Source organism: Lepidothrix coronata, unplaced genomic scaffold (assembly GCF_001604755.1).
Source record: "Lepidothrix coronata isolate B3197 unplaced genomic scaffold, Lepidothrix_coronata-1.0 Scaffold88, whole genome shotgun sequence".
NCBI classification, from domain to species: Eukaryota; Metazoa; Chordata; class Aves; order Passeriformes; family Pipridae; genus Lepidothrix; species Lepidothrix coronata.
In genome coordinates, this window is record NW_016690268.1 from 2,581,513 (window position 1) to 2,592,929 (window position 11,417).

Sequence of the window (11,417 nt, forward strand, 5' to 3'; positions counted from 1 at the left end):
CACATCTGCCACAGATTCCTTTCCTTTTGAAACCCACTCTATATCCATCCCAGCGGAGATCTTAGTCAGGCATTAAATGCTTGTTTACAGAAGAATTTTGAAAAATGTAAGATTTATCAAATTAACAGTATTATTAATAACCCTAGTGAAGACAGTGACAGGGATGTATGTCAGCCTGGCATTTCTTGAATTTCTCCAGAGGAAGTCACTGAATAGCTTCTTTCAGTGAGTCACATCCAGCTAGGAGATTATTCAAAATGATAGTAGCGTGTCAGTAGAAAAAAAATTGTTGGCAAGTATGTAAGGCTAATTAAACCAAAGGGTTTAGGTAACATGAAGGGAAACCTCATGGATCCAATTATTTACATTACTTGGGAATAGTATTTGGCTGAAAAGGATCATTTGGAAATAGGATGCTCTCAGGGGTGAGACACTGAACAACAACCTGCCGTGGCTCTGGATAACCGGAGTTTATTTAAAAAAACTAGAGATTTACTCTACTTTCTGAGTCACCCACTCCCTCACTGACCCCAGCACTGTGGTCAAAAGTCTCACCATCCATCTCAGCAGGGAGGTTGCTGCTGACTTAGGATGATCTAGTAGAAAGTAAGGATGGCTCATGCTGTGCTGCTGCTCTTCATTAACACTCTCCGGCATTATGGGCTGCAAGCTATTTTACCTCCTCCATCTTCCCCCCACTGCTGGGTTATTCCTTCAGGCAGCATATTTTCTTTATTTTTCCAGGCTACCTTCTTCTTTCTGAGAATGCTACTTAACTTTAGGAGCCTCTCTCATCAACACCAGCTCTTCTTTACATCACCCTGAGCCTAATTTTCCTGGTCTAAATAGTCCATATGCAGAAGCATAACATGTGATCAGCTTCCTAATTGCAGGGTTTGTCTCACATCTATTTATTAATCGGAGGATGTACCATTTTTGTTCATTTCTGGTGGGACGAAAATTTACAACCAGCACATGCCAGTTGTAGCCGGCAAGCAGGAGGTTTCAAATTGAGAATTTCACCCCACTCCCCATACATCTACACCCGCGGTTCTGCTGCCTGTTTGAATTCATTATTATTTTTCAACTTGTTCTTGTTTTGTAAAGCACAGAAACTTAGGATACCTGTTTTTCAATCCAAGATTTGACACCAGGTTTGCTGTGTTCTGAAGCCTTGACACTAGGTGGTAATGTCTTCATCCTTAAAACCAAACCAAACCAAACAAAAAACCAAACACAAAACCACACTCACAACAATTCTTTGGAGGCATAGGCTTAGACTTGAATTATTTCTGTAAGGCTTATAAGTTTTATGAAGGGATCAGAAAAATTAAGGCTGTTCTGATGTAAAGCCTTTGATTATCAGCTCATTGCACAGCCACATGCCTATCAGGCAAACAAAGGATATGGGAGACTTAGGCTGGCCTCACACTTTGCTTTACTGGGAGCAGAAGTTTGGTAGGACATTTTGAATCAAATATGTGATTATAAAACATCATGCAAGGCTTTTCTTTTTTATATTATTTGAAATTGAACTATTATACAGGACTGTAAGGCCTCTATAAATACCATACAGTGGCTATATACACATTTACCATGTTGAAGGGCAATATTCCTGAGCTTTTAGGATACAGTAGTGAAGACTAATGAAAACAGCTGGGCTGTGCTACCTCCCACTTACAGTGATTTTCCACTCAACAGCAGCTCACAGCAAGAGTGTCTGTCCTTACCTTTACGATGCTTCAGTGAAGCTTATCCTCAAGTGCTGGGCAGCTGAAGTACTAAAGTAAGGATCATGACCTTAGAGGATCATCTCCTTAGAGGAGACAGGACATTGTAAAACTTCCATGGTGAAAGTGAACCTCATCCCTCGAGAATTGCTCCTACAGTCTGCAAAATGGGCCTAGGTTTGACTCACTGAAGACTCACTTTGCCCTGTATATCAGCAATGCTGGTAACACCAGCTCCATCCCAGTAGAGGTACTATGTTCCTCATTTTGACTTCAGCAATGAATGCTGATCAAATATTACCAAAACCTCCTAAATCTCTTGGAGAGAAAAAAAATAAACAAATCTGTACATAGGAAATGGTCTCTAGGCCACTTACAGCCCTTTGGGCAGTGTTCTGGCACCACAGTGGTGTCTGGTGTTATATGAACACTTAACAGACAATATTCTTGACAGCATTTGCCTTCCAATCTCACATTGTGTTTTTTTATTTTAAAAACAATTTAAAAGAGGAGATTCTGAAACACATCACTTTTAACAGATAAAAGAAAAAACCTAAAGTATATTGCCATATAAAACACTAAACTAAATTTTTGATCATCAAGACAAGTAAAAGAAATATAATGCCAAATTTTACCCAGTGGTTCAAGGAGAACGCAGTTGCCTGTCCTCAGGTAGAGATATATTTGCCTGTTTTAGCTATCTGGATGCTATTTCCAAGGCTGGCTGGTTGCTAGTCTTTCCTGCAGTCCAGCTGCATGCTGTTAAAAAGTCACAGAATCATTTAGAAAAAGGAAAAGGAGGAAAATACTTCTAAGATCATCGAGTCCAAATATTAACTCACCACTGCCAAGTCCACCACTAAACCATGCCCCTAATTGCCACATCTACACGTCTTCTAAATACCTCCATGGATGATGACTCTACCAACATCTCTGGGTATCCTGTTCTAATTCTTGTCAACCTTTCCTGAGAAGAAATTTTTCCTAATATCCAATCTAAACTTCGCCTGGTACAACTTGGGGCCATTTCCTCTTGTCCTAGCCCTTGTTTCCTGGGAGAAGAGAGCAATTCCCACCTCGTTACAACCTCTTGTCAGATAGGAGAGTGATAAGGTCTCCCTTGAGCCACCTTTTCTCCAGGCTAAACACCCCCAGCTCCTGCAGCCCCTCATAACAAGTCTTATGCTCTAGACCCTCCACTAGCTTCGTTGCCCTTCTCTGGACTCACTGCAGCAAGTTAATGTCATTCTTGTATTGAGGGGCCTAGAACTGGACACAGTACTTGAGGTGTGGCCTCACCAGTGTTGGGGACGCTGTCCTCCTGGCCACACTCTTCCTGATACAGACCAGGATGCCATTGGCCTTCTTGGCTGCCTCAGCACACTGCTGGCTTATGTTCAATTGACTATTGACCAGAACCTCCAGGTCATTTTCTACCAGGCAGCTTTTCAGACACTCTGCCCCAAGCCTGGGGTGCTGTGTGGGCTTGCTGTGATCCAAGTGCAGGAACGAGGAAGTCTTTGGAAAAGGAAGGAAGGAGCTTAGTTCCAGTATTTTTCCTTCATTTCCTTCATTATTTAGCCTTCAGAAAAAGGTTGCCTTTCAAAAGGAACCAAGACCGGAATTTTCAATGAAAGTCAAGAAAATGTTACAAAGGTGCAGCTTGAAATACAGTAGAATGGACTTAACTCTCTGATCATTCGCTGTCTTTTACAGAATACATGATCTTTAATGCTGACAACTGGGTATTTTCAATCAGTGCTTTCAATCAAATCACTGATTGAGTTGTTGACCATATCCTTCAATGGCAACTGACATTCCCAGCATTAGAGTTTAATATCTTTCTTACATAGGGTGAACTTTACATATCATGGTTAAAAATACTTTTCAATGGGCTGCTGATATTGCAGTATTTTCAAGGTAAAAAGAGAGTTTACAAAAACATATTCTCAGCTGGTTTTAATCACTAACATTGTTCACCAAACTAGCCTATATAGAAAGCACTGAAATTTTTTTCACCAGGGGTTTATGCTAGAAAACTCTCTAGGTGCAACACAAACTTGGAGCTGCTGGTATGACACCAATAATTTATCTGTTAAAAAATTTAGTCTGAAGTTTCTCAGAGGAAAATAAAAAGGCAGATTTAGTGCTGCACTAAAGATTTCCCAAAGTGAGATAAGCAGTGAAATGAGTGTTAAGACTGGGAAGAGAATTGCAAAAGAGATACTTAAAAACAGAGGGTGGGAAGAAAAGCCTGTTGTGTCCAATGCTATGCCGAGCATGTGATTAAATACTGTAGCATAGCGAAAGCCACAGGGCTGCCAAGGGCACACATTTGTTTCCCCCTGCAGTCACGAGCAAGTGACTTGGCAGAAGCTAAAAGGCATGGCGGATACTGTGCAGTTTATAGGATATTCTGACCTTCATAGTCTGACTTGTCAGTAGGCACTGTGGAGGCATGGGCAGCTAAAGCCATCTTGACACCAAAAATATTTACCAGGCGTGTTGCTACAGAGCACAGTATTTTTAAACAACATCCCTATACTAGTGCAGAGCATCTCTATACTAACACGGATAGATGAAAGTGCACAGAAAAAGTCGGTGGTGCTGCCGGTGGCCCCCGCTTTGCACAGAAAACAGGAATAACAAACACTGGTCTAATATGGGAAATCTCCAAGGATCCACCACCCTTCCTAGGCAAACATCTTCAGTGCTTAACCACCTTCATGGAGATGATTTTGTTTCGTTACATACCACTGACATTTTCCTTGCTGCCACTAATGACTGTGTCACCACTTGTCCTTCAGTGGGCACCTGGGAGAGGGGCTGGGTTTCATCCCTCTCTCACCAGCCAAATTCTGCCTCCTCTCTCTCAGCACAGCCCAAATGCTCCCCCTGACCCTAGTTATCCCTGCTGTGGGGCCTGGCTGACTTTTTCAGTAGGGCAGCCTAATGTTTCACTCCTTGCCCTGTGGGGAGGACTCAATGGGGACTCCAGGGACACCGTGGCCCCAGGGAAGGCAGGGAAGGACTCTTTCCCTGGCCTTTAAAAAATACTCCTCTGACAGCCTGCTCAGCATTTTTCTGTCATTTTGTTTTCATTTATGGTTCAAATACTAAGAGCTTACTTATGATGCCATTCATTATTTGTGTCTCAATCTAATAAACTCTCTACTCTTCCACCTTGACACTTATTTGCTGTTAATGCAAGAGCCAGAATCATTGCAGTTTATTTGGCCCAGGTGAAAGTTATTTGCTTGTGAGCAAGAAACAGATGTAAGTTATTATTGTGACATTTGCAGGAGCTGTAGCTGAATTTGCTTTACTGCTCCACAGTGCTTAATTGCAAACAAAAGCAGCACTGCTGTGTGTTATTTCCATGTTCTGTGCACACTGCTTGCTCAATTTGTGTACACTTCAAACCATGAAAAAGTCTGCTTATGGAGTCACTTGCTACCTCCTCCTAATGGAGAGATAAAAAAAAAAAAACAAGGAGAAAAAAATCACACAAATCCCCATAACAGCAATAAAAGAAGTATAAAAACAAAGATGACAGTTTAATGGAGATTTGTTTGAACAGTATGTTTTCCTTTTAACCAGTTATTGTAGTGCATTACTAATGGTTTACAACAGCCCGAAATGGAGCTGCTGGAAACATGAGGCTTGAAAACATCTTACATGTTGGGCCACTGATTAGGCATGTAAACAGTTTGTCTGAGCTTTCAGAGCTCCAATAAATACGTTCAACTTTGCAAAGCAAGTCATCTTGCACTTATCAACTTTTACGCTTCAGTTGTCAGCCTGAATTTTTTTATACACAAATTAGCTTTTTTAAACAAAAAAGAATTTGTCTATTGTCATGGGATAATGCTGTCACTTGATAAGACTTAATTTTTCTAGTTGTTATAAATAACTCCATTGTAATCAGTCTTCACCCTCATTTTGGCCTGCTTTCTTGGCAGAGTCTTTGACTTGTACAGCAAAGGTGCTGAAGAGTAATCTCATAAGTGACCAACTATAACAGACTCCTCAAAGTTCATCAGAAGACTAGGATTTCCTTTAAAAAGCCTGTAATAAATTTTAGACTTTATAGTAAGTGCTTCCAGAATAATCCTACAAGACTGAAATGAAAAAGTAATGTCACAGATAAACCCAAAGCAGCATGTCTGAAGGAACCTAATAATAAGATTTTTAAAATACAGACATATATTTCTATAAAGTAGACATATAAGTCTTGATTTTACTATTTATTCTGCTTCTATTGCTTGTCTTACAAACTACAAAACGAATTAAAGGAACTTGACAATCCGATTGGGGCATCACAGTATCCCATGCAGCATTTCCCTTGTGCTCTGCTCTCTTGCTCTTAAGCCATGCTGGACTTCCCTCAGTGGCTGTCAGAGCACAGTGCCAGCTGTTCAGCTCTGTAACAGCAAGAGCACAGAAATAGCTGTTCTGCTTAGCACTTCCAGCCACATCAACCACTGTAACTCGCATTGGGTTCTGTGCATGACACCCCTCTGTAAAGTTACTGTATGATGTGATGGTTGGCACCCACTATAAATGTTTGAGCCCTGGCTAGCAGGGATAAACCCCATTAGTCATTAGTGCCCTGTCTGCAGGACAGCAGGGTTTTTGTAGTGACAAGGACAGCCCTCCGCTGGTTCCTGGTGGAAAAGAGGTCAGTGGTGGAAGTGGGCTTACTCATGTCTCCTTGCCCAACCTTCTCTAATTGTCACAGCTTTTTTCACCTAAGTTCTTGAGCAAGAACATTCATCTCTCCCAAAGACCTGCAGGATAGCTTGGCTCTTGGGTACACACTCCTCCCCACTGCCCTCTTCCCCACAGCCATATACACATTGAAATTCTCCCACTACAGGTGTCTCCGTGCCTTCCCATAGGGAAACCTGGTTTCCTCCAGAATCTTTCATTTCGTACCTTTGCACCAACAGCAATGAGAATAGGCAATATATTAAGAGGAGAAATGTTCTTGCTGGAGAAAGATCACATTACTGAGGTCTATTTGTGTCTCCTGCTGTGCCATGCTTCCTCTTTCTCCTCTCCACAGTCACCTTTCCTCGGGTTCAGGCCCTACTGAAACCAGTGAACAGTGCACCACCCTTTGCACTATGTTGTGCACCCAACAAAAGGGAACATCTGCACCCTCAGAAAGCCTAATAAAAGCCTTTATTTATATCTACTCTGTCCTGATGCAGCCTCATCTTGAGTACTGTGTGCGGTTTTGGGCACCACAATATGGAAAAGACATTAAGCTATTACAGAGCATTCAAAGGAGGGCCATGAGGATGGTGAAGGGACTGAAGGGGAAGCCTTATGATGAGTTGCTGAGGTCACTTTTTTTGTTCAGCCTAGAGAAGAGGAGCCTGAGGGAAGACCTCATTGTGGTCTTCAACATCCTCAAAATGAGGAGCAGAGGGGCAGGTACAGATCCCTTCACTCTCAAAACCAGTAACAGGACTCAAGGAAACAGCATGAAGATAAGTCAGGGAAGGTTTAGGTTGAATATCAGGAGAAAGTTTTTCACCCAGTGGATGGTTGGGTACTGGAACAGGCCCCTCAGGGAAGTGGTCACAGCACCAAGCCTGCCTGAGTTCAAGAAATGTTTGGACAACGCTCTCAAGCACATGGTGTGATTCTTGGAGCGTCCTGCACAGGGGTAGGAGTTCGACTTGATGATCCTGTTGAGCCCCTTCTAACTCAGCATATTCTATGATTCCATGATTCTATGATTTTGCAGGTATGTGTAGACTAAACTCATTAACAATGATCTGTAATTGGCCTGTACTTTCTCTTAGTCTCATGCTAGTGGTTCCCACTGTCCATGGACAGACCCTCATGTGCAAACTCACAAAATAATGTTTCAACTAACACAATTTGTCTTCTGAAACATGACATTATTTTCCACTTGAGTAAGCCTGATTAAAATGAGCAAGGATGTAATTGCTACTCAAGGCCCCTGTGCTGCAGTGACAACAGCCCTGTCAGGGCCAAAGGACGGAAGTTCTTCTGCTGCCTTTGTTTCTCATGTCTGCAATAAATGTAGAGCTCTCTTTTTCTCCTCAAGATTTCATGATACTGATCCTTTGTAAAAATCTGCATAAATAAGCACCTATGACAAGGAGGCTTTCCAGTCTGGCCGGAAAACATTAAGCTCGTGAGTGACTTCATCTCAATACAGCTGAACAAACAATCCAGGTTATCTTCACAGGGGATGAAAAGCTGGACAATACAGTCAGTAGTGTATAGGCTGCAGTCACTTCATCCTGCAGTGTGCGATTCCACTTGATCTTAAAACACCAGTGACTTTACTAACTGATGCATCCAGTTTTGGGTATAATTGGAGATGAGATACCCAGCTCAGGTGTGGATCCTCTCAACACTGGCACCTAAACTTAGGCCAAATGAATTTGGAGGGAAGGTCACAGCTTGGTTTTAGTAGCTGACCTTGCCAGGCTCCTGAAAAGTGAATGCAGGCATATGAACAGCTATTTTTTCCCACATCCTTTGACAACAATAGTGCAAATTCATGTGGCTTGGCTGATGGTCAGCTTGCAGAGCAGTTTCACCCTGTCAGATAAATGGTGCTGAGGACAGGTATTTCTCCAGTGGATTTCAGATCAAATAGATTAGAAAGCCTCTGAAGTCTGTATTCTGTATTTTATACTGTAAAATCTAAGCCACAGTAAATAACCTACATTAACGGTGTGAGAGCTGATAAGGATGGAAAAGGAGTATGATTTCCAAACGGATAATCTGAAAAACGCATAACCACATGTATACACAAGATAGACAAACCTGATACTTATTGAATATTATCACAGATCTGAAGGATCCCAACTGAGTATTAGATGTCCAATGCGCCGGACTTTCCACAAACATACAAAAGAGGAATTCTACACCTTATGGAATTCAGATGTTCATAATGGCTGAATGAACTGCAACAGAGGTGTGAAAAAATTACCCTGGTATTATTTAAAATAGTAATTTTAGTGTTGATCATATCTGAAATATACTTTATAGGATTCTCATAATATGTGTCTATATCAATGTACCACAGGTGAACCTGACAGAAGGCTGTATGTGATGCAGAGAGCCAAGATTGTTGCCTACCGTACCTGTTTTCACCGATGAATTCTAAGGTCTGCTCTTTCTGCTTTCTTCTTCTCAGTTATTTCTTGGCCTTACCCTGGACATCCTTCTTCTTCCATTAGTTCTCTGACTATTTGGTGAGAAAGCTGTCATACGGGAAAAGGAGAAAATCTTCTTCTCACATGTTCTAAAATAGTGCAGTGCTGGGATTTTTAGGTAGCATTCAATGGGAGGGAATAGTCTGAGGCTCCCTTACAGTGTCGGGGCCCAGAGGGTAAAAGAGATGCTACTTCTTGCATCTCTTTTGGGCTGAGACATAAGTACCAAGTAGTTTAGAGAGAAACGTTTTCTGTGCCCAGAAACACAAACTGAGGTATTTGGTGAATTTTTAACTAAAAGAGCAAAGCAGTTGTAGACCACAGGCATCCCTCAGAGGAACACTGGCAGCTCAGCAGGGGAGTGCAGAATCTTTTGTGTTGGGCAACTGAATTCTACTCAGGTCTTTACAGGTTGTGTCTGGACCATAGAAATGTCAATCTACATTCATTGCAGGACCCACTCACATAACAGACTAATGATCTGTAAAATTTCAGTTTAAAATGCCTTTGGATAGTTATACTAAACATTTTGAAATGTAGCTGAATATACATTTCCATTCTGCTTTTATTCTTGCAACCCATGAAGTAGAAAGAAATTCATATAAAAAGCCACTAAACCAAATGCCCTCTTCTCATCTTAATTTTACTCTTATAATCTATAAACAATTTTAAATTAGAACACTGTAAAATGCATGCCTTTTTGCTTCTTGGCTATGCTGAATTTCCAGAGTGGTATGAATTTCTAAGTCTGAGCTACTGGAGAGAAGGGTTTATATGGAAATACTGATGCTATCTTAACTATTGTGCTCTGACCAACACTGCAGTAACAGAGAACACCAATAAAGTACTGCAGTGCTGTATAATTGTCTTATTAATTGGAACATTATTTACAGAGAGGGCTGCCTTCACAGCATGCACCTACTTTCTGAAATGCTCACAGTACTCAGGACACAGCAGGCAGCCAGCATAAAAGTTCAGTTAAAGTAACAGTGAAATAGCCATCCATATAAGTGCAAGTTAATGAATTGAGTCCTCCTGGCAGGAAGACTTGAATGTGAGCAAGCATTTTCAAATTTAAAGAGAGGTGACCTTAAAAGCCTGCCGAACCTCAAAGGTAATGAATCATTTATGGTGATAACGGTGGGGCCCTTTAATTTTTAGATGAATGACAAGCTCAGCTCAGGTATTCTATTAAAATATGTTGTATGTACATTTTGACAAAGATTCTTTTTTGTAAACCAGAAGGTAAGAAAGTAAACAATCTTTTTGAGTGTGTAGGGATCTACTTCACATTTAAATTAGCTGTTTAAATACTAACTCCTGTGCATGGCAGTTGTTTATGGACTCCCCCTTTGACTAACTTTCTCCAGAAACAATGAAAGGAACTACCACACTCTCTCTGTGCTCCTAAAAAAAGACATTAGTGCCAACCATTCAACAAAGCATTTCATATTTTCAATGTCCCTATAAAATTCTTTCAGCTGGCAGAAGGGAAGTTATGATGTCTGTTCCTCTGTCTTTGCAGTGTCCAACTGACTTCTTAGCAAATTCAATGGAAAAAACCCCAAACAATAAAGACCATTCAGGACCAAGGGTTATCACTTTGAAGGATTTTTTTTCCCAAGATTAATGTTTCATTATCTTATAAAAAGTATAGCACAACTACTATGTCACTATTTATATTTACAACCTCAGTGCTAAGTTCATAAATTACTATGCGGCTTATTCAGCACAGGTACAAACACCAGGATTTTAAAAAGTTTTAGGGCAGCCAATATTGTCACAAAATACCTTGTAAAATCCTTTTTAAAATTTACTTACTAAAATATCTGATGCTTACAGACTTTTGGACAGATTGCCCGTATTGTTTAGGGCTTTCCAACCTATCTGAATGCAAAACAGGAAGATGATTTTTGCTGTTAACACTGAGTTGCCATAAATCAGGCTTTCATTGCAGGCTCTTTTGATGTGTCATTCATGATGCTACAACTTGCACTCATTTCTCAGAAACTGAATTCAGTTGCTTCCTTGGAAATTATATGGTATAATAGCAGCCTGGATCCCCGTTCATCTGCAATGAACACTAAAGCCTTTTATGTTAGTTATTCTGTGGAAAACAGAGCACTCCAGTGCCTAATTTCCTCTGTGGATCTAGTAATTTCTTTTTTTACTCTGAAAACACTGAAAATCAATATTTTATATATTTTTAAATGTTTTCTCTGGCGCTTTGAATAAAATCAACTAGTTTGCAGTTTACAGAAAGCAACTGTGAATGTAATAGATCCCATCTATATCTAGGTAACTATCTGAGACAGACCTACTTCTGCTTTCACCACTTGCAATCCAACTTCCACTGCTTGATTATGGCAGGGTCTGCCTCCATCCATCACAACCAAACCCCTACCAACCTGAAGGGAAGAAGTACCTAGTGATTCAGACAGCACTGAGATGCCGGCAGGTTGCAGGCACTGTCAGTTTT